Source organism: Pseudophryne corroboree, chromosome 6 (assembly GCF_028390025.1).
Source record: "Pseudophryne corroboree isolate aPseCor3 chromosome 6, aPseCor3.hap2, whole genome shotgun sequence".
In the NCBI taxonomy this organism is placed as follows: domain Eukaryota; kingdom Metazoa; phylum Chordata; class Amphibia; order Anura; family Myobatrachidae; genus Pseudophryne; species Pseudophryne corroboree.
In genome coordinates, this window is record NC_086449.1 from 566,803,422 (window position 1) to 566,829,405 (window position 25,984).

Below are 25,984 nucleotides of genomic sequence, written 5' to 3' on the forward strand. Positions count from 1 at the left end.
ACTAGAAGTTTTGCAGAAATCCTTAAAGCAACTGCAAAACCTTCTGACTAAAATCTTGCTCATCTTGCCAGAAGTCGTTGAGAGTACATCTATCTCTAAAGAGACTCTTGTTCACAGTATGGTGACAAGAGAATCCTCTGGTTTAATTGAAGAGAAAAGGTTTAAAAGTTTTCTGCGGCCCAGGCTCTCAGAAGAGGAGCATCTGCGTCGCAGAAACTTAAACTTATGCCTATATTGTGGGGGTTTAGGCCACTATCTGCAGACCTGTGAGTTGCGCAAGCCAAAGTGTGGTGGCGAGTCTTGCCCTCTGGCCAAGTTGAGTCAGGATACAAGACCTACTCCTGTCTCTACTGTGGCAGAGGTACTTGTCACACAACCCACACTAAAAAGCTCTCTGTCCTATAATTGGGGTCCTTGGGCAAGAGAGCCCCATTATAGATTCAGGAATCAAAAGAGAATGTTTCTCTCCTCTCTTGAGGTTCCTGTTGAAGCAGAGTTGCAAGCCCCTGGAGTGGTGCCCGATGCCCAGGTTCCTGGAGTGGTGCTCGATGCCCAGGTTCCTGGAGTGTTGCCCGTTGCCCAGGTTCTTGGAGTCGTGCCCGTTGCCCAGGTTCCTGGAGTGGTGCCCATTGCCCAGGGTCCTGGAGTGGTACCCGTTGCCCAGGGTCCTGGAGTGGTACCTGTTGCCCAGGGTCCTGGAGTGGTGCCCGTTGCCCAGGGTCCTGGAGTGGTGCCCGTTGCCCAGGGTCCTGGAGTGGTGCCCGTTGCCCAGGGTCCTGGAGTGGTGCCCGTTGCACAGGGTCCTGGAGAGGTGCCCGATGCCCAGAGTGCTGGAGCGGTGCCCGATGCCCAGAGTGCTGGAGCGGTGCCCGATGCCCAGAGTGCTGGAGCGGTGCCCGATGCCCAGAGTGCTGGAGCGGTGCCCGATGCCCAGAGTGCTGGAACGGTACCCGATGCCCAGAGCGCTGGAGCGGTACCCGATGCTCTAGCTTATAGAGGGACATCAAATATTATAGCTCAGGTTTCCATACCAGAAGGGGTCTCAGAAGCTGTTACCCCAGGTAGGGACTTGAAGAGCGCAACCCCAGAAAGGGTATCTAAAACCATAGTTCTAGAAGGGAACTCGAGAAGCAAAACCCCAGAAGGGATCTTTGAAGTAATATCCCCAAGTGGGGTCTCGAGAGACACAGCCTCAAAGAAGGGTCTAGAGGTCGCTTCCCCAGGAAAGAACTTAAGAGGCATAGCATTTGTGGAGGTTCTGAAGGTTATAGCTTCAGCAAAAGTCCCGGAAGTCATAGTCCCGGGAGAAGTTTCGATAATTATCGACTCAGAGAGGGAGGCCAATGGCTCAGTCCCAGTAAGGGAAGCCGATGGCTCTGTCCCAGTGAGGGAGGCCGATGGCTCGGTCCCAGTGGGGGAGGCCGACGGTTCGGTCCCAGTAAAAGAATCCGAGGTGCTGACCCCAGCGGGGTTCCCGGAGGTCATTGCCCCAGCAGGGTTCCCGGATGCCACTGCCCCAGCGGGGTTCCCGGAGGCCACTGCCCCAGCGGGGTTCCCGGAGGCCACTGCCCCAGCGGGGTTCCCGAAGGCCACTGCCCCGGGTGGGGTTCAGAAAGTCACTGCCCCGGGTGGGGTTCAGAAAGTCACTGCCCCAGGTGGGGTTCAGAAAGTCTCAGCCTCGAGTAAGGTCAATAGTGACCAGGTCCTAGCAAAGCACTCTAGTCAGTCAGATGGGAATGAAGCAGATCCTGACTCTGTTGATATCTCAACATCTATAATCTTTGATGGGGACTTAGTCCAATTTCTGGCGCTTTACAAACACTATTACATTATTATGTTGTCTAGACCATTTCTGGGCATCACTTCAGAGAACCTTGTGCTCTATCTGATTTATTCTTTTAGAGGAGAGCCTTTTGAGTGGGCGACCAGCCTAATGAAAGCTGAAGATCCCATTCTTCAGGATCCCCCAGCATTCAGTGATGCAATTATTAAAAGATATGGTTCCAAAGAAATTGGTTCAGGTTCCTCTAAGTCACCCGTCTTGTCTGCTGAGAGTCCACCAAATACTGTAAACTCGGCACAAGAGTCTCAGCCCGTTGTTTTGACTGCAGGATGTGCTTTTCTGACTTCTTCTTCTAATAGGAGTACTTTGCCTGAAAGTTCAGCTCCCAAGGGTAAGAAACCTATCTCTGATTTGAACGCAGCCTTGCTGGGTGGTACCATCAGTTCAGACAATGTTTGGGGAATTACCTTGGTCAGACCTAAAGAGCTTTGTAAAAAGAAGAAGAAGAAAAAGAAATCATTTTTGACTCTTGCCTTGATAAAAAAAAAAAAAAAAGTTTTTTTTCCTTGTCTTGTGTCCAGTGGCCACCGTCAAGGGGAGGGCACTGTTACAAGCTGTTGTTACAGCTTGTTTCTGTTTTCTTGTCTGTTAGACCAGTGTGTCAGGTTTTTTTTTTGTATCCCTTGTTTTGGATAGTCTGTATTATGGGGTCCTTTGACCCCTCCTCAGGGGGGGGGGGTACTGTTATGAGCCACGGCTGTGGCTCATTCCTGTTTTGCATGTCGGTTAGGTATTTTACGTTAGACTTCTGTTTATGTTCCCCGTGGGTGTCATGGGGTGCTTGGAGCTCTCCCTTAAGGAGAGGATACTGTTATGAACCACAGGTAGTGGTTCATTCCTATTTTATGTTTATAGTTCTCTTGCAGGCCAGGATTTCCCTTTGCTCTGGTTTAGAGGATTATTGTTTGCTGTCAGTGGTCAGTCTGTGTAATTGCAGTCTGTTCCCATATGTTCAGCCTCACCTGGCTGCTAATTGCATCTTGTCAGTTTGGAGTCATGCAACGGGGCAGCTGCATGACATAATTAATTAGGCCTCTCTGTTATATGCTGGCTGAGTGCAATTCACAGACGCTGGTGATATTTCTAAGTTTCCAGTCTGCTTGAGTTCTGAGCTTGTTCCTGCCAGTTCCTGAGCTCCAGTCTAGCAGTGTCTGTCTAGCTGCTTCCTGTGTCGATTCCTGTGTCAATCCCTGTGTCGATTCCTGTGTCTGATCCCGTGTCCTGCCGTGAAGCGTTCCTGTCCAGAAGTCCTGTGGCTTTGCCTATGCCTGGTCGAGTTTCTGGCTTCTTGGTGTCCACCGGTCTGTCGTTTGGGATTCTGCCTGTCCTCCAGTTCTGAGAGTCTGTGTCGGCAGCGTTGGGGGTTCCTGTCCATTTGCCAGTATTTGTACCGGTTCCGTGAGTAGCGGCTCTGCTGCGTCCGTCGGCCTAGGCCGCTGTATTCCTTGGTTATATCTGTCACTGGTGCTTTGCAGAGGGTTCTGCTTATGCTGTCACCGCCGATACACAAAAGTATTGTGTCGGCGTGTGGACAGCATTTCCTTTGTTGTTCTTTTCCCTGGCGGAAATCCGTGCATACTTTAGTTTCAGCTTTGTTAGTAGCCCCTGGCTTTGTTGTTCAGTTAGAGGGCCCCTTGTTATCACCCTGTCTCGGTTCACTCTTTGTCTCTCATTAAGACCTGAGGGGGCATCGGAGTCGGGCAGACGTAATCCGCCCTTCAAACGCGGCTGCCATGGGCCCAAGCAACCATGGTCTCGCAAGAGTGTACTGACAGCACGGGCGAGACAACGGAGATAGGGTGCCAGGGGCTATTCCCTTTCCATTCCCCTTTCCCAGCATTACGTTCTGGTATTCAGGTCCTACCGTATAAGATCACCCCTGACCTGAGTATCAGAATCATAACAATTACTAATTCATAGCTAGCTATGTTTTTAAAGTTGTTCCACTTAAAAATGAAAAATATATTTCCTATCAGCAGAGAATATTCTCAGTGTGGAGACACCATGACAGGGATAGGTAGTTAACAGCTTGTCTTTACTGAGACATGAAATATAACTTCTGTTCTGGGAATGCTGAACACTGGAGGGATATTAGGAAGTTCCAACAATTGTCTGTAAGTAACATGAATACATGTTCCATTGATTTGTAATTGCCTAAGGGTCTGCTGTAACTTTATTATACATAAGGGATGTAATGTTCCTGCTGCATTAACACCGTAGTATGTCCTTACTAGATTATTTTGATGTGCTTTTATTTATACATTATAATGAATACCTACTTGCAGGCCTGACGTCTTCTAACTTCTTCATTATATAATGTAGAAATTATGATGGAATATCTGCTTATATGGGCAGTTTCGAAGATCTCGGTGATGTTTTTTTTTTAACCTTGATTGATATTAGTCTTTACATTATTAATATTAATAAATACATTTATTGTTTAAAAGGTTTAAAAGCAAGCTCATGTAATTCAATTTAAATTAATAATTTATTTAATGAACAATAGATTTATATATATTTTACTTTACATCACTGTTCATTTGTTGGAATTCATTTATTATTTTTTTCAGAGTTGTGAATTATCACAGCTGCTACTTCGTTATTCTGTATTTTTAGACCCATTAGTGATCTTTTATTATATTCACCTTCAAACTACCAACGCAGCTCTGAGCCAATGTTTCCCCTTTAGTATGGAAGCTCGTGGGAGCTAAGTCACTGGTGGGTTCAGTTTCTCATGAATTGAGCATATGATCCTTCAGTGTCACTGTATAAGTGATCCTTTGTTGTAGGGTTACTCAAACTCCACAAAATGCACCAAAATGTATCATATGCTAAACATACATGGATCTCATTTACAGATACAGCTGTATCCACTTACATCTAGCCACTCTGACTGTTAATCATGATTTGGTAGTGCTGACCTCTTTTCGTTTTACTTTTCCCATTAAAATGCGTCCTGTTTGCAAACAATGGTGGTCATTCTGAGTTGATCGCAGCCAGCAACTTTTTGCTGCTGCTGCGATCAACTAGTCCACGCCTATGGGGGAGTGTATTTTAGCTTTGCAGGGCTGCGATCACTTGTGCATCCCTGCAAAGCTAAAAAAAAATTCAAGCAGAAGTTGACTAGCCCTGGACATACTTACCCTGTGCGACGATCTCAGAGATGCTGGAGCCGGCTTTGACGTCAGACATCCGCCCTCCGTTCTCCTGGACACGCCTGCGTTTTCTTCTCCACTGCCCGAAAACGTCAGCCAACGGTCTGGATCCGCCCAGGAGCGCCTTCTTTCTGTCAATCTTCTTGCGGTCGGCTCTGTGACCGTTTTCTTCGTTGGACGCGACGTTGCCCGTCCTGATTTGCTTATTGCTGCTGCAGTCAGTTGGCAAGGGATCTGAAAACAAAATCCAATGCCATAGGGTCATTTACAAACCAGTTTATGGGTAAATGGAATGCTTAGTGCAGTGGTTCCCAACCTGTGGTACGCGTACCCCCTGGGGTACACATCGGACTGCTCGGGGGTACTTAAAAACAAAGCCAGTAATGGCGGAAGTCCCCAGCATCTCACCCAGCGCATGTGCTGTCGTGCTTGGAGTACGCCAGGCAGTCCTGAAAGTGTGGTGCAAAGCACTGCCTCCATTTTCTGGCCTGCTGGGAGCGTGACTGTGATGTCATTATGCTCCCGTGGCTGGCGCAGAGCGGACTCTGGGGGATGGCTGGGCATTTTGTATAGGTTGCAGCATCTCTGTCAATGCCGCATCTTGTTTTCTTCTTGCTGGCGGGTGGCAGGCAGGGACCAGGGCAGCATTGTGAATTCTGTGGAATTGAAATATATATATATATGCAAGAGTAGTAATAAATGGCAATCAGGAAGACAGCTTCTTAAATGCAAGTTAGATCAACGTTTCGGAGACCTTTAATCTCCGGACCTGGTGTGGATTTACTGGAGTGACAATATATATTTATTTATATTTTTATATATATATTTATACCTAACAAAAACACACTTTTCTGGCGTGGGCAGATGGGTGGAGTGCTCATAAATTAAAAGCCTAATCAAGGGGTACGGGAGAGAAAAAAGGATGGGAACCACTGCCTTAGTGCATAAACATAACATTATTTTCAATGGAGTGCTTTTTATTTTATTCAACATGTACTGTAAATGTGCTCCCCTGATCTTTCTTACTCTGGTCATTTCATGTCTGCTAAATACACCTCTCCCTCATGTCAGTGCTATACCCAAGGGCATAGCTACACCTTTGGGGGCCCCATAGCACAATTTCCATGGGGCACCCAGGGCACTCCCCCCCCCCCCCCAGCCCCAGACAACTTTCTTAGGGCTCAGTCCCTCAACATCTTTCCCCCGATGGACAGAGAATGGGTGGAGCCGGCGCTCACCTTCAATTTTCCGTGCTGGCTGCTCTGCAGGATCGCCCGGTCTTGCTCTGTTCTCTCTCCTCACTGACTTCAACAGGGAGGAGGCAAGGCTGTGGTCCGGTGATGTCCCTGCAAACACAGCCACGCTTCCTCGCAGCATCTGACTGTGAGGAGAGATGGAGCGGCCAGGAGAGAAGTTAAATAAAAAGCAGCACAAATAGGTACAGGGAGAGTGCAGGGCCCTGGAGGCCCTCTGTGTCTGTGCCTCCTCCCCTGTGTAGGTCCTATATATATGCCTCACCTGCCTCACCCCACCGCATGTCACTGATAGAGAGAGAGAGAGAGAGAGAGAGAGATACATTACTCTTGCACTTGGTGGTTACACGGAATTACGTGCCGGGTGACCTTCACATTCAAAGCCTACAGCAGCTGTGGTATATAAAACACGGGCCATCACAAGAATAGATAGATAGATAGATAGATAGATAGATAGATAGATAGATAGATAGATAGATAGATAGATAGCAAGAATATAGAGGTGGGTGGCACGGATTTCAATAAGTCACAACATACATTGCTTGAATTTCAAAATTTCAGATGCCTTTATTAAACACCATCCTGACGAAAGGTGCCCACACACCTTATATACCTATCACCCCCTCCAACACACACCTCTTATATACATATATATACCTATCACCCACCCCACACACACCCCTTATATACATATATACCTATCACCCACCCCACACACACCCCTTCTATACATACTGTATATAACTATCACCCCCTCCCACCCCCCCCCTTTTAATTTATACATATATACCTATCTCCCCATGCCACACACCAGTGACGCGCGGTGGGGTGAGGCAGGTGAGGCAGAGACTTTCCTGTCATACTAACATTTGTGCCAGAGTATTGACCCTGCCACACACACCCCTTATATACTTAAATACCTATCACCCCCTCCCACACACATCCCTTATATACCTATCACATACCTCACAACTTGTGCTGTCCTCAGTGCGGGACATGCGGCGTGGTCCCAGCCAGAAGGGGGCGGGGCCTCACCAAAATGGGCAGCACCTTGGGAGAAGGGCGGGGCATTGCGCTACGACCCGCGTTTTTTGTTATTTTGGGGGTGTGCCCAGCACTCCCCGAGCAGCTGGGCAGCCCCTTTCTCTCCTCCCCGCACTGTGCAGATGCCGTGTGCATGCGCACGGCATCTAGTCAGTGATCACCGGCTGCTTTGCAGAGTGGAGCAGCGGTGATCACTGGTTCCCCAACTGTCCCCCCCCTTTCCCGCCCGCGGGACTGTCCTGCTGAAATCGGGACAGTTGGGAGGAATGCTATCACCCCCTCCCACAGACACCCCTTATATACATATATACCTATCACCACCTTCCACACACCCCTTATATATTTTAAAATCATGATGCCACTCACTTTTAACTTTGGAGTGATTGTGGCTGGGGGCTGTTCTTCCGGATGTGAGGTTCCATGGTAGGGCAGCGCTCCTCTATTCATGCTGAGTTGATGTTGCAGGGGCAGTAGATGAAGCCACTGGGTTCAGACTGATGAAATCGGGACTGGGAACTGGTGACAGCTGTGGCTGGGCGTGCTGCTAGCGATTCACACATCATAGCAGGCCCCCAGTAATTTGGCTTGTAGCAACTGGCGGTGGCTAAGTGTGATGGGCTAGGGGGGGGGGGCAAACATACTTCTCTGCCTGTGACCTTGAGAGGTGCCGCGGAGTCTGGTCACCGTGGCTACAAGAATGTGCAGCCACGGTGACCATTTGGACCTGGGTAATTGCAAAGCCTCTGATTGGTCCCTCCGGGCTGCTGGCTGCTGATGTAATCACCAGTGGTGCAAGTAGAATAAATGTCTTATAGGTACTGTGTGCGCGCGCCGCCAACAATTGCCACATGGGGCGCGGCCAATGAAAATGGGGACGTGATACACATATGGGGAGGGGCAGATACACATATGACCCCAATAGTTCCAGATACACATTGCCCCACAGTGCCAGATATACATTGCCCCACAGTGCCAGATATACATTGCCCCACATTGCCAGATACACATTGCCTCACTGTGCCAGATACACAAATGCTCTCACAGTGCCAGATATACATTGCCTCACAGTGCCAGATACACATTGCCCCACAGTGCCAGATACACAAATCCCCCAGGGTGCCATATATACATTGCCTCACAGTGCCAGATACACAAATGCCCCAAGAGTGCCAGATATACATTGCCTCACAGTGCCAGATACAGAAATGCCCCCAGTGCCAGATACACATGTCCCCCAAGTGCCAGATATGCCCTCAATGTCAGATATGCCCCCAGTGCCAGATACACATGTCCCTGCAGTGCCAGATATGGCCACAGTGCCAGATACACATGTCCCCCCAGTGCCAGATACACATGTCCCCCCAGTGCCAGATACACATGTCCCCCCAGTGCCAGATATGCCCCCAGTGCCAGATACACATGTCCCCCAGTGCCAGATATGGCCACAGTGCCAGATACACATGTCCCCCCAGTGCCAGATATGCCCCCAGTGCCAGGTACACATGTCCCCCCAATGCCACAAATGCCCCCAGTGCCAGATATGCCCCCAGTGCCAGGTATACATGCCTCCCTTCCCTTGCTGCTCACCGCTGCTGCTGTCCTATGTGTGTGTGAGGGGAGGAGAGCGCAGCCTGCGCCTCTCCTGCCCCTCAGTTTATGGCGGCAGTGCGGGTGTCTTTCTTCAATTCAGCACCAATCCGTGAGCCAATCAAAGCTCGCGGTCCGGCAGCCTTGGCTGCCAGTCCGCGAGCTCTGATTGGCTCACGGGCCGGCGCTGGATGTAAGGAAGACACTGAGGGGCAGGAGCGGGCCAGCGGCGGTGAGCAGCGGAGGGAGGGAGAGAGGGAGCGGCGAGGAGCTGCGGCCTGTCAGCGGTGGGTACGGCGTACCCACGGCTAAATTCTTAAGGGTACGCCGTACCCACCCGTACCCACACACTTGAACCGCTGGTAATCACCCAGAGACCAGAGGAGATGCATCCACATGCTTTGAGAGGCTGTTTTTGTGCGCACACAGATGAGCTGGGCAGAGAGTTGGACTGGAAGGAGAGCTGGGCGCACACAGACTGGGCACAGAGCGGGCCTGGAAGGAGAGCTGGGCGCTGGTTACTGGGCACAGAGTGAGCCTGGAAGGAAAGATGGGCACTGGGCACAGAGCAGCCTTGGAAGGAAAGCTGGGAGCTGGACACAGAGCGGGCCTGGATGGATAGTTGGGTGCTGGATGCTTCACACAGCCCCACCACTCTCTTTTTGTTCACTTTTTTTGTGACCTAATCTTTGTGAGCCTCTTTTAATGACATTCACAGGTTTTGCTATGCTTACCCGGGTTCAGTAGAAACAGAGGCGACCTGGGAAAAACCCAGAACAATGGTGCAGTGCAAACGGGGTCTAAACCAGGTACAACCCTGCAGAATGCAGGGTAAAGAATCCCGAGTCAGACCCAGGATTCTGGTGGAAACGGGGGTATAAGATTTAATACAGCTCCACCCCAGTGAAAGCTGTGAGGGGATGAAGGGGCAGGTCCTCCCACCTACTCTCACTGTACTTCTGCTAGACAGACACAGTAGCAGATTATAGAATAGATACAGATAGCAGTTCTTGTAAGAAAAGCATAAGGTCACTGCAAAGCCACCTTTTCATCTCAAAGTAAACAAATTTGGGGCCTATTTACTAAACTTCAGATGGAGATAAGTGGATGGAGATAAAGTTCCAGCCAACCAGCTCCTATTTTTCAAACACAGCCTGTAACATGGCAGTTAGGAGCTGATTGGCTGGTACTTTATCTCCGTCCACTTTATCTCTATCCATCCAATGCTTAGTAAATAGACCCCTTAGTCTTTCTAAATCCTCTTTATTTGTCAACTTTTGCATTCCTCTGAACCTTTTTGTGTTCTCTTATGTCCTCTGTACAATGAGGTTCGCCCAACTGTGCCCCACATTCAAGATGTGTTGTAATTAAATATATTTTTGCATCATGTGTATCCAGGGGCAAACGCACGATTTACTCTATATATACAGTATTTTAGTATTCATTCTGCTTTTGGTAGAGGGCACACAGCAAATATACAGACATCTGAGTGGCAGGACATTCTGTGGAAAAAAACAGTAAAAAAAGAAAATATATATATATATATGTAGCACACACGCATTAATTTCATACATACATACACAAGCACACACACACATACATACTGTACATACACAAGTACTCATTCACACACACACACACACACACACACACACACACACACACACACACACACACACACACACACACACACTCTACATACATACATACATACATACATACATACATACATACATACATACACAAAGGTACAGTACTACATTTATACATACCAGCCCAGGGGCTTGCAGGAAACAGGCACCAGTAAGAAGAAGGAGGGAGCTGCTGTGGTTGAGTTAGAGCGGCCAACAGCTCCCTCTGGACATTCTGTTTTTAGAGAGCTATGGAGCTCTCTGATGCTGCAGCCCCGCAGTCGTGATAGTGATCGCGGCTTTTGCAGAGACAGAGACACAGCTGTCTCCGTCTCTAAAAAATTAAATTCAGGTCATAGGGGGGGTTCCAGGTACTCGGAAACCCCCCCTGTGTGCGCCACTGGTATCCCCCTTTTTATAAATCCTAGAAATTTGTTCACCTTGGCAGCTGCTGCCTGGCACTAAGTGCTGCTTCTCATATTTCTGTCAGATAGTATTTCTACTGTATGTCCTTTTAACCTCTGTTATCCTTAACTGTGTTGCATGTAATATACATATAGCATGCATATGTTATTACCATAGCTATCATAAATAACCTCCCATTTACTGTATATACATATTCTGCTATTACAACACCAAGTTTGTAATTTTGTCTACATTTTTAATCCCAACTCCATTTACATAACCCTACACAGTTTAGTGTCATTAGCAAATATAGACATCTTACTGTCCAGGGGCCATCTGCAGGGACATTGATACAAATAAAAAAAAGATAGTCCCAATACTTTTCCCCATATTACACAAGAATTTGATTTAAGTTAAATATGACCTTGCATTCTTAGGTAGCATTCTGTGTAAACAGCGAACAAGACAAGTATTTAGTTTTTGACCTTTGCATTCATTTGGTTACAACTTGGGTGTTCAGCCCAAACTCATAAAATGCTTCTTTTATTCTTAAAAATTAAATGAATATTTAATGTCCAAGAGACAAGATGTCCAGCTCCTGCTTTTGATTTATAACCCAGCAAGACGACATCTAGTCTACCCAGACAGCCAATCTAGTACTAAGCATGACAGCAATAGACTGCCTTAAGAAATCAGTTTATCAGTAATTAGATTAATTTAGATTTATAGAAGGAGATGCTGGCTGCAGTGCATGTCTTATATTATACAGTAGCTACAAACAAGTCTGTTTTTAGAAACAGATAAGAAAAGCTTCATTGTCTTAATTGAGAAAATATTTAATAGTAGGATTCAGCTTCCTAACTGGCAACAAACAGTTATATTTTGTATGCAAAATAATAAAAAAAAATGTTTATAGCTTGGATTTAAAAAAAGAAATATATTTAACCATAAAAGTAAAGGTGCATGCACACTATGCGATATTACAAGCGATATCGCTCATTTTCACCCCTCTGAGCGATATCATTGGTAATATCGCCCAGCGTGTATGCTACGAACGATGTCCCGCACATCGTTATTGTCCTCCATAATTGGCTGTGCATGCAGCTCAATATGGATGTAACATTAAAAACGGCATGTACGGCCCGGACGCGGCATGACATCACTGTACAATATCACTAACAATATCATACAGTGTGTATGCACTAGGGTGGTCATTCCGAGTTGTTCGCTCGCTAGCAGTTTTTAGCAGCCGTGCAAACGCTATGCCGCCTCCCACTGGGAGTGTATTTTAGTTTAGCAGAAGTGCAAACGAAAGGATCACAGAGCGGCGGCAAAGTTTTTTGTGTGCAGTTTTAGAGTAGCTCAATACCTACTCAGCGCTTGCGATGACTTCAGACTGTTCAGTTCCTGTTTTGATGTCACAAACACGCCCTGCGTTCGCCCAGCCACACCAGCCTGCAGGAAACGGAGGAAACGTCACAAGTGGAACTCCGAAGGCTGATACGTGCATTTCTCGCACCAAGAGACATATCTTCTCCAGATATGGTGATAGTGTTTTGACGTCACAGGTTTCCTGGCCTGAACCATGGTAGCAATAACCTTTTTGGAAAGGCCTTTGTGAGCTAGGATGTTTCGCTCAACCTCCATGCCATCAAACAAAGCCGCCGTAAGGCCGGGTAGATGAACGGTCCTTGTTGAAGAAGATCTCTTCTCAGTGGCAGAGGCCAAGGGTCTTCGACGGACATGTCCAGAAGATCCGCGTACCACGCCCTCCGTGGCCAATTCAGGGCAATCAGAATTGCCTGGACTCCTTGATTCCTGATTCGCTTTAGCACCCTTGGGAGCAAATGGAATCAGAAGAAACTGGTAGACCAGCCGGTAAGGCCAAGGCAACGTCAGTGCATCTACTGCCCTCGCCTAACGGTCCCTGGTTTGTGAGCAATACCAACGAAGCTTCTTGTTGAGTCAAGAAGCCATCATGTCTATTTGTGGGCAGCACCACTGGTCGATGATCTGCTGATACCCCTGAAGGTGGAGCACCCACTCTCCTGGGTGGAGATTGTGACGACTTAGGATATCCACTTCCCAGTTGTCTACTCCCAGAATGAAGATTGCGGACATTGCTCTTGCATTTCTTTCTGCCCAGAGTAGTATCTTTGACACCTCTCGCATGCAGGCCCTGCTTTTTGTCCATCCTTGGCGATTAATGTATGCCACTGCCGTGGCGTTGTCCGACTGCACTTGGATCGCGTGATCCCTGAGTAGAGGAGAGGCCTGAAGCAGAGCATTGTAGATCACCAGAAGTTCCAGAATGTTGATCAGAAATAGGGCTTCGTGGGGTGACCACCTGCCCTGGAACTGAGCCCCCTGGGTGACAGCTCCCCATCCTCTCAGACTCGCATCCGTCGTGAGGAGGATCCAATTTTGAATCCCAAAACTTCGACCTTTCAGTAGGTTGGAGGACTGCAGCGACCACAGGAGGGTAATCCTGGCCTGAGGTGACAGCCGTGTTATCTGGTGCATCTGAAGATGTGATCCGGACCACTTGCTCAGGAGATCCAAATGAAATGTTCCGGCATGGAACCTTGCATACTGGATCGCCTCGTATAAGTCTACCATCTTTCCCAACAATCTTATGCAAAGATGGATGGATATTTGAGTAGGCCGGAGAACCATTCGGACCATCTCCTTAATTGTTCTCGCTTTGTCCTCTGAGAGTAACACTTTCTGGGCCACAGTATCCAGCACCATTCCCAGGAACAGGAGCCGCTGAGATGGCTCAAGGTGGGACTTCTGTAAATTGAGGATCCACCCATGGTGGGACAGAAGTTGGATAGTGCGGTCTATATGGAGCAATAAATGCTCCCTGGATCTCGCTTTTATCAAGAGATCATCCAGATAAGGGACAATATTGACACCTTGGACCCAGAGTTGGAACATCATCTCCGCCATCACCTTCATGAACACCCTCGGAGCTGTGGACAGGCCGAAGGGTAGCGCCTGGAACTGGTAGTGATCGTTCAGCATGGCAAATGTCAGGTAAGCCTGGTGAGGTGGCCAAATTGGGATATGGAGATAGGCGTCCTTTATATCCAGGAAGACCATGAACTCCCGTTCTTCCAAGACCCCAATCACTGTTCGCAAGGATTCCATCTTGAACTTGAAAAACTTTAGGTAAGGGTTCAAGGATTTTAGATTACTGAACCGTCCGGTTTCGGTACCATGAACAGGTTGGAGTAGTAACCCTTTCCCTGTTGTTGCAGTGGCACTGGAACAATGACTTGGGACTGGACCATCTTTAGGATGGCCTGTTGCAGCGTAACACGTGTATCCTCCAAAGCTGGTAAGCTTGATTTGAAAAATCATTGGAGAGGAGCGCCGTCGAACTCCAGCTTGTAGCTGGAGAGATGAGGTCCTGTACCCAGGTATCCTGGCAGGAGCTTTCCCAGATGCAGCTGAAGTGACGCAGCCAAGCTCCCCTCGATATCCCCTCGGAGTGGCTGGGCACTGTCATGCTGAGGCCTTAGTGGAAGCTAAACTGGTGCTCTCCTGAGAACCTGCGATTGCTGGTTTTCTTGTCTTACCTCTGATGTCTCTAGCTGCATTGGAGGCACCTCTGGCCCTAGATCTAAATCTATTAGACCGAAAGGACTGGGTAGATGGCCCCGGGTAGAAACGTCTAGCCAGCAGGGCCCCAGAGGGGAGAAATGTGGATAACACTGCAGTAACTCTAGAGATCCACGTATCCAATTCCACCCCGAAGAGCCAATCCCCAGAAAAAGGGAGAGACTCTACACTGCGCTTGGACACTGCGTCCACTCTCCACTGACGCAACCACAAAGCTCTGTGCGCCGACACTGCCGTAGCAGTGGTCCTAGAATTAATATTGCCTATCTCCTTGAGAGAGTCACACAGGACACGTGCAGTGTCCTGAATGTGTTTTAGGAGAGTCACCGTAGTGACCAGGGGCATATCCCCTGAGTGACCCTCCTGAATTTGAGTAGCCCAACATGCCGCTGTGTAGATAGACTTCAGTTTAGTCTCTATTTTTATTTTATGATAAAGGAGCCCGGAGCTGGCAGTACCGCCTTTTTAGATAGGCGAGAGACTGCTACGTCAACAGCCGGGGGTTCTTCCCAGATTTTCCAGCCTTTAGGAGCAAATGGGAAAGTGTGCAAAAACCATCTTGACACTTGGTATTTTTTTATCTAGATTTTTCCAGGCTAACTTAAACAGGTCATCTAACTCTGCAGAATCAGGGAAAGTGACACTGAGTTTGTTCTGTGCTAAGAAAAACGACTGCTGTGCTGCAGCGTCCTCTAGAGGGAGCTTTAACACGTCCCGAATAGCTAGATTAAAGGGTTCAATACCTTGCATAGAAGGGGAATCCCCAATAGCAGGATCCAATTCCTCCCCCTCCTCCTGTGTCTCCTCATCAGAGTCAGAGAGTAAAGGAGGTAACCCACACTTTTGTGGTCCTGATCTAGAGAGAGGGGGCTCCCTTGCAGCTAGATCTGCAACAGCCTGCTGCAACTGTTGAATTTTTTGAGCATTAGCAGTGAGCTGAGATGACATATCTGACATCATGGATTTTATGGCACCAAGCCAGGAAGGCTCTTGACCCCCACCAGTCCCCTCACTGTGCTGCGATGACTGACTACATTGTTCACATGATGTGGAACCTGATGTAGTGGGAGAGAATCTGGTGTGACATACACTGCATAATTGGTGTTTTACCATGTTTACAGTAAACAACTCTTATATACACATACACAAAGACAAGTATACAATTGCAAGCCTGCCTTACTGTATGTGAGAGGGAGACAGAGAGAATGGAACCCAAGCTAAACAGCCCCAGTGAGGCTGCAAGTGGTTATATCACAGTGAAACACTGGATATTTTTGTCCTTTCAGAGGACACAGATCGTGTACAATAGCTGCTCTCCCCCTTTGCTACACCCTTGTACCAGTTTTCCTGCGTATCCTGAGTGTCTACAGGAGCTGTGTGTGCCAAAACTGCTCTGAGGAAGCTCCACCCCCTGTAATGGCGCTGGAGTTTCAGTTATATTTATACTGGCAAAGTTTCCCTAGGAGTGTAAAAACATCATAGCAAGTGCTAGTTTTAACCACCACTGTCAGTGTACATTATTATTATTATTATTATTATTATTATTATTATTATCCTTTATTTATATGGCGCCACAAGGGTTCCGCAGTGCCCAATTACAGAGTACATAAACACATAATCAAACAGGAAAACAGCGACTTACAGTTGAGGACAGTATAGGACAAGTACAGGGTAAATAAACATAGTTACATCAGCAGATGACACTGGAATAAGTATCAGGTGGCAAAAGACTGATGGATTTGGTGCAGTTGAAGATTATTAAAGTAAGAAAGGATAAGCACATGAGGGAAGAGGGCCCTGCTCCTGAGAGCTTACATGGGGGCTATAGCGGGTCCCCCCCAGAACGGTCCCATATGGCTCCCCCGCATTATTGCTGCACCATGAACCGGTGGACCCCCCTATTGTTAGGGGTGTGCGGCGTGCTGCAATTGTGACCTCTAAGGCACAGTGCCCCGCTGTATGACAACCTCTCAGGATGGTAGTCCTGCAGCGGGGAAGCGACTCTGACACCTTACAGAGGCATACTGAAAATAATAAAGTTTTAAAAGAAACTGAAGAAAACTGTCTGGAGCTTCCAAAGTGTGCAACCTCTCCTGAGGGCACTTTTTTCTAAACTGCCTGTGGGAGGGGGCATAGAGGGGAGGAGCCAGCACACCCAGTGAAGAAATTTAAAGATTACTGGCTCATTTGGACCCTGTCTGTACCCCATCATGCTAGATTCACCCAATATCCCTTATGGATGCTAGAGAAATAATACCAATTCATATTACGCTGTACAGTAGCCTCCATTTTTCAAATTACGTTGCATAGTAGCGCCACTTACACACATTACACCAGGTAGAACCCCTGTCCCACATCATGCCAGGTAGAGCCCCTGTCATACATTACACCAGGTAGAGCCCCTGTCACACATTATGCCAGGTAGAGCCCCTGTCACACATTACAACAGGTAGAGCCCCATTTTACACATTACTCCAGGTAGAGCCCCTATTACACATTATGCCAGATAGAGTTCCCTTTCACACAGTACGGCAGACACAGTCCCCTTTTACACAGTACGGCAGGCACAGTCCCCTTTTACACAGTATGGCAGGTAGAGTCCCCTTTCACACAGTATGGCAGGCACAGTCTCCTTTTACACAGTACGACAGGCAGAGTCCCCTTTTACACAGTACGGCAGGCAGAATCCTCTTTTACACATTACGGCAGCAGAGTCCCCATTATTACATATTACAGTGGCAGAGTCCCCCTTTTTACACATTACGGCAGGTAGAGTCCCCATTATTACATATTACAGTGGCAGAGTCCCCCTTTTTACACATTACGGCAGGCACAGTCCCCTTTATCACAGTATGACAGGCAGAGTCCCCTTTTACACAGTACTGCAGGTAGAGTACCCTTTTACAGGGGCATAGCCAGAACTGTGGGCCCCATAGCAACATTTTGAAGAGGCCCCTGTCCCAATGCTTCTAGAGAGACACCTCTCCGCAGCAGTTGTTCATTTTATGTCCCATAATAGTGCCCTAGTTAATTTTCTGAACCATAATAGTGCCTTAGTTTATTTTATTAACCATAGTGATGCCTTAGTACACCTTATGTCACATTGTAGGGCTGCCAGTACACTGTAACCCCAATTTACATTAGAAAATATGACCTCCGGTTCATTTTTTACCACTTTAAAATGATCAGGTCCAAGAGCATAACTAGATATATTGCGGGCCCGAAAGCAAAAGGTTGAATGAGCCCCTATAAACCACCGATTGGTAAATGTGTATGTATGTGTATATATATATATATATATATATTTATATTTATATATATATATATATATATATATATATATAAAACACATAACTGTGACAGGTAAGGTGGGCCCCTCTCAGCTCTGGGCCCCATAGCAGCTGCACTCCCTGCACCTGTGGTAGCAACGCCTTTGCCTTTTTACACAGTATGGCAGGCAGAATCCTCTTTTACACATTATGGCAGCAGATTCCTCCTTTTTACACCTTACGGTAAGCAGAGTCCCCATTATTACATATTACAGTGGCAGAGTCCCCCTTTTTACACATTACAGCAGGCAAAGTACCCCTTTTTACACATTATGGCAGGCAGAGTCCCATTTTTACACATTATGGTAGGCAGAGTCCCATTTTTACACATTACGGCAGGCAGAGTCCTCCTTTTTACACATTATGGCAGGCAAAGTCCCCCTTTTTACACATTAGGCAGGTCGAGAGAGAGGGAGAGTGAGAGAGGGAGGGAGAGAGACTTGCCTGCCATTGAGAGAGCCGCCATTCTTACGGTGAGCCCACAGCACGGAGGAGTCCCCGCTCTAGAGCCTGGTGCCGCTGGACAACAGCATGGGGGAGCAGCTACTTTTTTAAAGCATTATGCAATACCAAAGTGCTGCTAAAATCCATTTTATTTCACTACACACACACAGCCTGTTCCCCATCAGTCTCTATATACACACACACACACACACACACACACACACACACACACACACACGCGCACACACACACGCGCGCAGGCGCACACACACACTGTCACACCCTCCCCCAGTTCCTTCTCTCTCTCTCTCTCTCTCTCTCTCTCTCTCTCACTCTCTCCCCCTCCAGTCACCACACGCAAACACACTTTATCTCCAGGGCGAATAACTACCAGAAGGTGAGAGAGCACTGAGCAGGTGCCCATGCCAAGTTGGGGGCATGGCCTAATCACGGACGCCCGTGACCACGCCCCTTTTTCTTCCCTAACCATAGAACAGGCTCCTCCTACTGCTGACCTGGCCAGGAGAGGTGATCCGGGAAAGCAGGCAAGGACCTGCTGTTGCCCAGCAGCACATCAGTTCAGGTGTCCCTATAAAGCTGGGCCGGCATAGGGGCGTGACCATCAGGTTTTGCTGTGCTTAATCTCCATCTTGCTTCCTCAGGGACTGCAGCAGCAGGCAGTTGTGATGGGCGATGCTGCAGCTCCGTAGTCCCCCTCCCTCCTTCTCCTCCCCTCGCTGCGGCGGCAGCACACATCACAGGCGGCTTGTAATGAGTCAGTCTGACTCATTATAATGCCGCAGACTGTGGTCCCCTTGAACGGGGATGCAGGCAGTTGTGCCCTGTGTAGTTAAGGCCCTGGAACAGGGGGTTGAAATAATGACGTCATTACCGATGCGTGGCTTGCGTTGCATGAATGTTAACGCCCAAACGGACAATCGGCTCAAAATTTGGATTGCCCCTCCAGTGTGTAGAATTGAATAAACTCCAAAAATGGACCTCTCACTTTTTTACCGTATCTGCTACAGGTGCTCCTTGGGTATTTCCAAGAACCATGGATTAATATTTACTTACATTAAGACATCTCAAATTTACATCTCTATAGATTAGATTTACCAAATTTTTAACACTCATTTATATTTACAACTGTGAAAATCAGAAACTCCCATGCGAAGAACGGGTAGAACAGATAGTTTTCTAATGACACTGAGATTTTTCTGCTCTTATTACAAAAGATGTCCAAGGTATTTCGATAGAACTCCCAGTTACTGCACAGTAGAAACATTATCACAGTAGCCTACTGGCAATATATCTTCCTTCTCCACCATCACCATTTCCACTGGTTGTCAAACTTATAACTTAATTCTAAACTGTCATATTACAGTATTTTGGGGGGTAATTTCAATCACAAGGGAGCATATTTACTAATTTTCAGGTCTTAGACCGGATAATTAGCATTTATTTTTGCCGCTATTGACTACAATAAGAAATGATGTACTGCCGAGATGTACTATTGTACACATACAGGGGCAGGGACTCTGATTGTAGCACCGCCAGTCCCTACCACATGTAAAAGTAAAGTGACTGCAATAGAGAACACTTTACTTTCACTTCCTGGGGACCGTGGCACTACTGAGCATGTGTGGTTTACTTACTGTGAATGTGCGAGTGTTGAGTGCATTAGCTTCCTGCGCCAAGTTCTGGAATCAGTTTTGCCTTTCAGAGCTTGGTTAATTTGCCAGGAAATCAACCACCATAGCTTTCTGCTGGCCCCTGTAGATATATTTGACGGATACTTATTATTTGAGGGTACCTACCGAAAAAATGGGTGTTTTGGGGGGATATTCTGCAAATAAAAATTGCCAAGTTGGCCCCAAATTAGTACTAATTTTGTAACAATACATGTATTTATTATTTATTTATTAACAGTTTCTTATATAGAACAGCATATTCCGTTGCACTTTACAATTAGAACAACGGTAATAGAACAAACTGGGCAAAAACAGACAGACATAGAGGTTGGAGGGCCCTGCTTGCAAGCTTACAATCTATTTGGTTACATAGTGTACATTAATTAATTTAAACCATCAATTAGCTTGTATCTGTCTAGTGCAACTTGGAAATCAATTAAATCAAGCACCTGATTAGTTGCTATTGGTTACTGTAAGATTTTTTTTTAATCTAATGGCAAGATTAATAAATAAACATGCATGATGCAATTTTCCAAAATGTACGCCAGTGAAATATAACTCTTGTTAAATGGTGACATCTTGTGGCTTTTCTTTAAAACAGCATCTACAGTCATATCCATGGAACTGATTCCTTGTATTTGTACAAATAAGAGAACTGACGTTTTGATAAATGGTGACATCTTGTGGCCCTTCTTTGAAACAGCATCTATAGTAATTTCCATGGAACTGTGGCATTGTATTGTACAAATAAGGGGGAACTGACAGAATCAGCGAAGATATAACTGTACAGTGACAGTCGACTGCAAGTATTATATATTATCTATTCATAGGAAAATATTTGTATGGAAACTAAATGGGATTATGAAGAGGAGCCATGTGGGTCTGAATGGTGTAAGTGTGTTTAGAAAAATATATTAAATTACTCCCCTGGATTTACACCGACAACAAAACTAACATAAAATTTGGTGCATAAGCAGATGTTAATTACTCAATGACCTACTGAAAGTCTACAAATATTATTAGTGCTATTGCACAAGTTACTTCCAACTGGAACCCAAGTACCAATACTATATGCAGGGGCAGATATATTAAGCCTGGAGAAGGCATATTGGAGCTGATTGGCTGGTGCGTTTATCACCTTGCACTTATCATCACTGCTTTATCACTTCCTTATGCCTTCTCCAGGTTAATACATCTGCCTCACAGTATATACAGTGTATACATAGTGTTTTAGATCTTTGCACTGAGTAATATGAATTTCCTAGATCATTGCATTGCTTTTTCAATTAAATCTCTTGATAATATTTCTGTCTAGATTTTCCTTTATGCTTTCATATATAATATATATGTGTGTATGCCAGGATATACATATCATATATTATTATATATTATATGTGTGCCTATGCTTACATACTGCTTTTCAAATGCTTTATTATATATCGATAATTTATCTAATTCTTATTTGTTTCTCCCCTGTGATTCTCATCTCCATACTTCGCATTGTTCATGTGCATTTTGTGTGTCCATACTAGAGATGAGCAAAGTTACGCTGGGGTTTGGGCTCTATTCAGGGTGTTTATTTCTCTGATAAAAATGCGGAAAGTAGCGTTTTTGCTATTTTTATGTAACCCCGCTATTCGGCAAAGGGTTAACGGAGAAGATAACGCAATTATCTCCACCGTTCACCCCCCTCGCTGCATATCACACGGTTAGGAGCAATCTATTGATCTCTATTGTGGTTAAACATTTTATGCTATTCATCAAGCATCAAAACGTTAACCTTCCTGATAAATCTTGCTTTGTACAGGTTGAGTATCCTATATCCAAATATTCCGAAATACGGACTTTTTTGAGTGAGAGTGAGATAGTGAAATCTTTGTTTTCTGTGGCTCAATGTACTCAACTTTGTTTAATACACAAAGTTATTAAAAAATATTGTATTAAATGACCTTCAGGCTGTGTGTATAAGGTGTATATGAAACATAAATGAATTGTGTGAATGTACACACACTTTGTTTAATGGACAACGTTATTAAAAATATTGGCTACAATTACCTTCAGGCTGTGTGTATAAGGTGTATATGAAACATAAATGCATTCTGTGCTTAGACTTGGGTCCCATCACCATGATATCTCATTATGGTATGCAGTTATTCCAAAATACGGAAAAATCCCATATCCAAAATACCTCTGGTCCCAAGCGTTTTGGATAAGGGATACTCAACCTGTATAACGTAATTTCAGAATGGCGTTATATGAAGCATATCCTTAAATTTCCTGAAAACTGCAAGGACAGAGGGAAATTAGCCCATCAGTCCCTGCAGAATCTTGAAATGAGAGGCAAGTGTATGTCCAGCTCCAGCCTCCCAAAAGCTTCTAAATTGATTAAAATGTGTATATAGGGTTTATATAGTCTGTATAAATTTATATTTACATGGTTTATATATAAAATGTATATACAAACCACATAAATATAAACATATATAGACTAATATAAAGCCTATATACACATTTGAATCAGTATTGAAGCTTTGGAAGGCCAGAGCTGGGCATACAATTGCCACTCATCATACTGCAGGCGTAACTATGTGAATAGGAGACTGTGGGGGGTGATTCAGACCTGATCGTAGATGTGCTAAATTTAACACAGTTTCCCTGACATGCGGAGGGACGCACAGCACAGGGCTAGTCCACCCCGCATGTCAAGCCCTACCCCTTCTTACAAGTACAAAAGCATCGCACAGCGGCAATGCTTTTGTACTGTAGGAGTAGCTCCCAGCCAGTGCAGCTCCTGCGCGCTTGCAGGGAGCTACTCGTCATTGCCTGGGTCGCAGCGGCTGCGTGGGACATCACCCATCTGCCGCGGCCCGCCCCCCAAGGTACGGGCATGCCTGTGTTGCCCGGACCACGACCCCTAAACAGTGGCCAAACGCTGCCGGCCGGCCCCCTCCCACTCAGCTTCTACCTATTATTTTATAGAATGAACTTGATGACAAGGTGATTGGTTGCTGTGGGCAACGTTTCTACCTGTCTACTTCTCCACTACTATAGTCTTGCTTAGCCATTCATTGTACTTATGGCACTGCTGCAGACTGTTGTATTTGTGAATTTTTCAATAAATTCAGAAAATACTGTTTAGCAATATAGCTGGGGCGGTATGCGGTTAAATTACCGGCTGTCGGGATCCCGTCAGCCGAGGAAATGAAGCTCAAGGGGGAATATAATAGTGTAGTGACCGAAGGTTCCCGCCAGGCCCGAAGCATGCGCTCGCTGTCGGGATTCTGGCTGCCGCTTTCCACCGGTCTCCTGACTGGATCCCGCTGGAGCAATGATGTTGTTGCTACATTTTGCTCTGTGCTGTGGTTGGGGTTATAACGAGGGAGTAGTCCAGATGTGGTAAAGTCATATTGTAAATTGGGGTTAAAAGGAACTTTATGGGGAGATTCTGTTGAGCCAAATTCTGCTGGAGAATTATGCAGAATTACGCACTAATCTGCAGAATAAGGTGAATATTAATTTTCACAGAATAGTTTGGAAACTTTTGCTCATATCTAGTCCATTCCCCTTTCCACATGTCCTTGCTTTCAGGTACCAGCTCTGCTTTTTTGCTTCATGACAGTTTGTGCCCAACATCATCCCTGCTGTGCCAGAGCCATGTGATTGCAAGTGAGTGAGTGTAACAGGTGCCGCTACCACCACAGTTTCATATTTTCTAAGATGTTATTTGTTGCCCAAGTTGTTTACAACTGCATTGTTATTTGAGCAGTTTAAACCATTACCATTTGTAAGGGATCCACACTGATCTCCATTCAAATGATTCCACTTGTGTTTAGTCACTTCCTTTCCCTCACATGTATAACAGGATAGATATTTTGTTACAGAATAGATATATTGTTATACAGTTGGAATTCCCCTTGGTAAGTAGAGAACTATGATATCCATGTCACAAGACGTTTGCATTGTTCAGAAAAATAAACTCAACTATAGCAAACTTTATTACTAATGCTAACATAGCACACCATGAAGAGCAATATTGTATCCATAGTGACTATGACATTGATTACACTTGATTGCTAAAAACTTCAATCTCATTGGTTGTTGTCGACTACAGAATACATTTTATTTAAAATCCCATACTTTTCTCAGTTATGATATTAAGACGTAGATGTAGGTGTCCTCTATACTGTACATTTAGATTTTTCTTTATAAACCCAAATTTTTTTTATAGCTCTAGACCTGTTTATCTATAAATACAGAATTGCAAAATATGCTGGGTCTAGAATTTGTGTTTAGGTCTAGTAACAGATATTGCATTTTCCCTTGTTCCATTCATTTTTGCAATACAGGTTGAGTATCCCATATCCAAATATTCCGAAATACGGAATATTCCGAAATACGGACTTTTTTGAGTGAGAGTGAGATAGTGAAACCTTTGTTTATTGATGGCTCAATGTACACAAACTTTGTTTAATACACAAAGTTATTAAAAATATTGTATTAAATGACCTTTAGGCTGTGTGTATAAGGTGTATATGAAACATAAATGAATTGTGTGAATGTAGATACACTTTGTTTAATGTACAAAGTTATAAAAAATATTGTCTAAAATGACCTTCAGACTATGTGTATAAGGTGTATATGTAACATAAATGCATTCTGTGCTTAGATTTAGGTAACATCACTATGATATCTCATTATGGTATGCAGTTATTCCAAAATACGGAAAAATCCGATATCCAAAATACCTCTGGTCCCAAGCATTTTGGATAAGGGATACTGAACCTGTATTTCCTCCTCCATTGTCCGGCCTGTCTTTACCACGTTTTCTCTCCCTCTCCCTCATTCTGTCTCTTCTATAAGTTGTGGAGATAAAGCAAGAGAACCATTATTAGTTTGCAAACTGTCTGCAAAAATTGGAGAACTACCAAGTATATGTATAGTGTTTTATGCAAGGAATTTTGGAAGAAATTGTTTGTTTGTATTACATTAGGTGTGCTTACACAGAATGTTAAGTAGTGTTTTATGGTAGATGGTAAGATAAGCGATATCAACTACTGTAATGTTTCTGTTTAGTTATTGGTTTGTGGGCTTGATGGTACTCAGTTTTTATATTGGCTGTATTTATCCAGGAGCACTATTGCAGGAACATCGCTCTTGTTGCAGAAATGAATACACTACATGTGTGAGAAAATGCAATGTATTGAATAAAGTTTCTTCGGGGAACGAATGTTTTTCAATGGAAATTTTTTTTTTAATGTAAAAAAAGCTTTATTTTTCCAATACCAAAATGCAAAGCCAGGTGACTGAATAGGAGGAAAGAGCTAAGTCTTCACTATTGCATAGAAGCATACTTGCCCACTTTTGAAAAAGCATTTCAGGGAGATTGTAAAAGCAACACCTATTATTACTGCTACATCTGAGAGGTGTGTCATAGAAAGGACTTACATCCAAATGTAAATGAGCCCCAAAGTTAGTAAGATCTATTTGTTGAAGAAAAGACACTGATATTTTGCAGGATTTGTTTGTGTATTGTGTTTTACAAGAGGTTTCTTCTACTGTAAGTGGCCACGAGAAACCTTATTTAAAATACACGTAGCAATATGGACCATTGTGCCCTATAACCAATGCAGGGAAATGGCACTGATGATCCCATTTGAATGTATGTATCTTTGATTCCCCCCCCCCCCCCCCCCCCCACCCCGAATGTAACTAAATAATAGGGGTAAGTTGCAATCAGGGAGAGTGCTGGACTATTCAGGGAATCATGGAGATTTCTACTATTTCAGGGAGTCTCCTGCAAAAAGCGGGAGGGTAGGAAACTATGCATAGGAGGGAGGGAGAGGGGGGGAGGCATTTTCTCTCCTAAAAAATGGAATTTGACTCTCTCTTTCAGTATCCCTCTCTGTCTCTTTTCTACTTCTCCATGATGGATATTTGACTGTTGCTCCTGGAGTGCAGAGAATCCTATCACTTCT

The 25,984-nt window shown here is 45.4% G+C and overlaps 1 protein-coding gene across 1 annotated transcript in view; it reads left to right on the forward strand.

The window, feature by feature from the left end:
• The window catches only part of PAH (phenylalanine hydroxylase), a 126,567-nt gene that overhangs the window by 63,780 nt on the left and 36,803 nt on the right, over positions 1-25,984 (forward strand). The gene's annotated exons all lie outside the window — the stretch shown is intronic.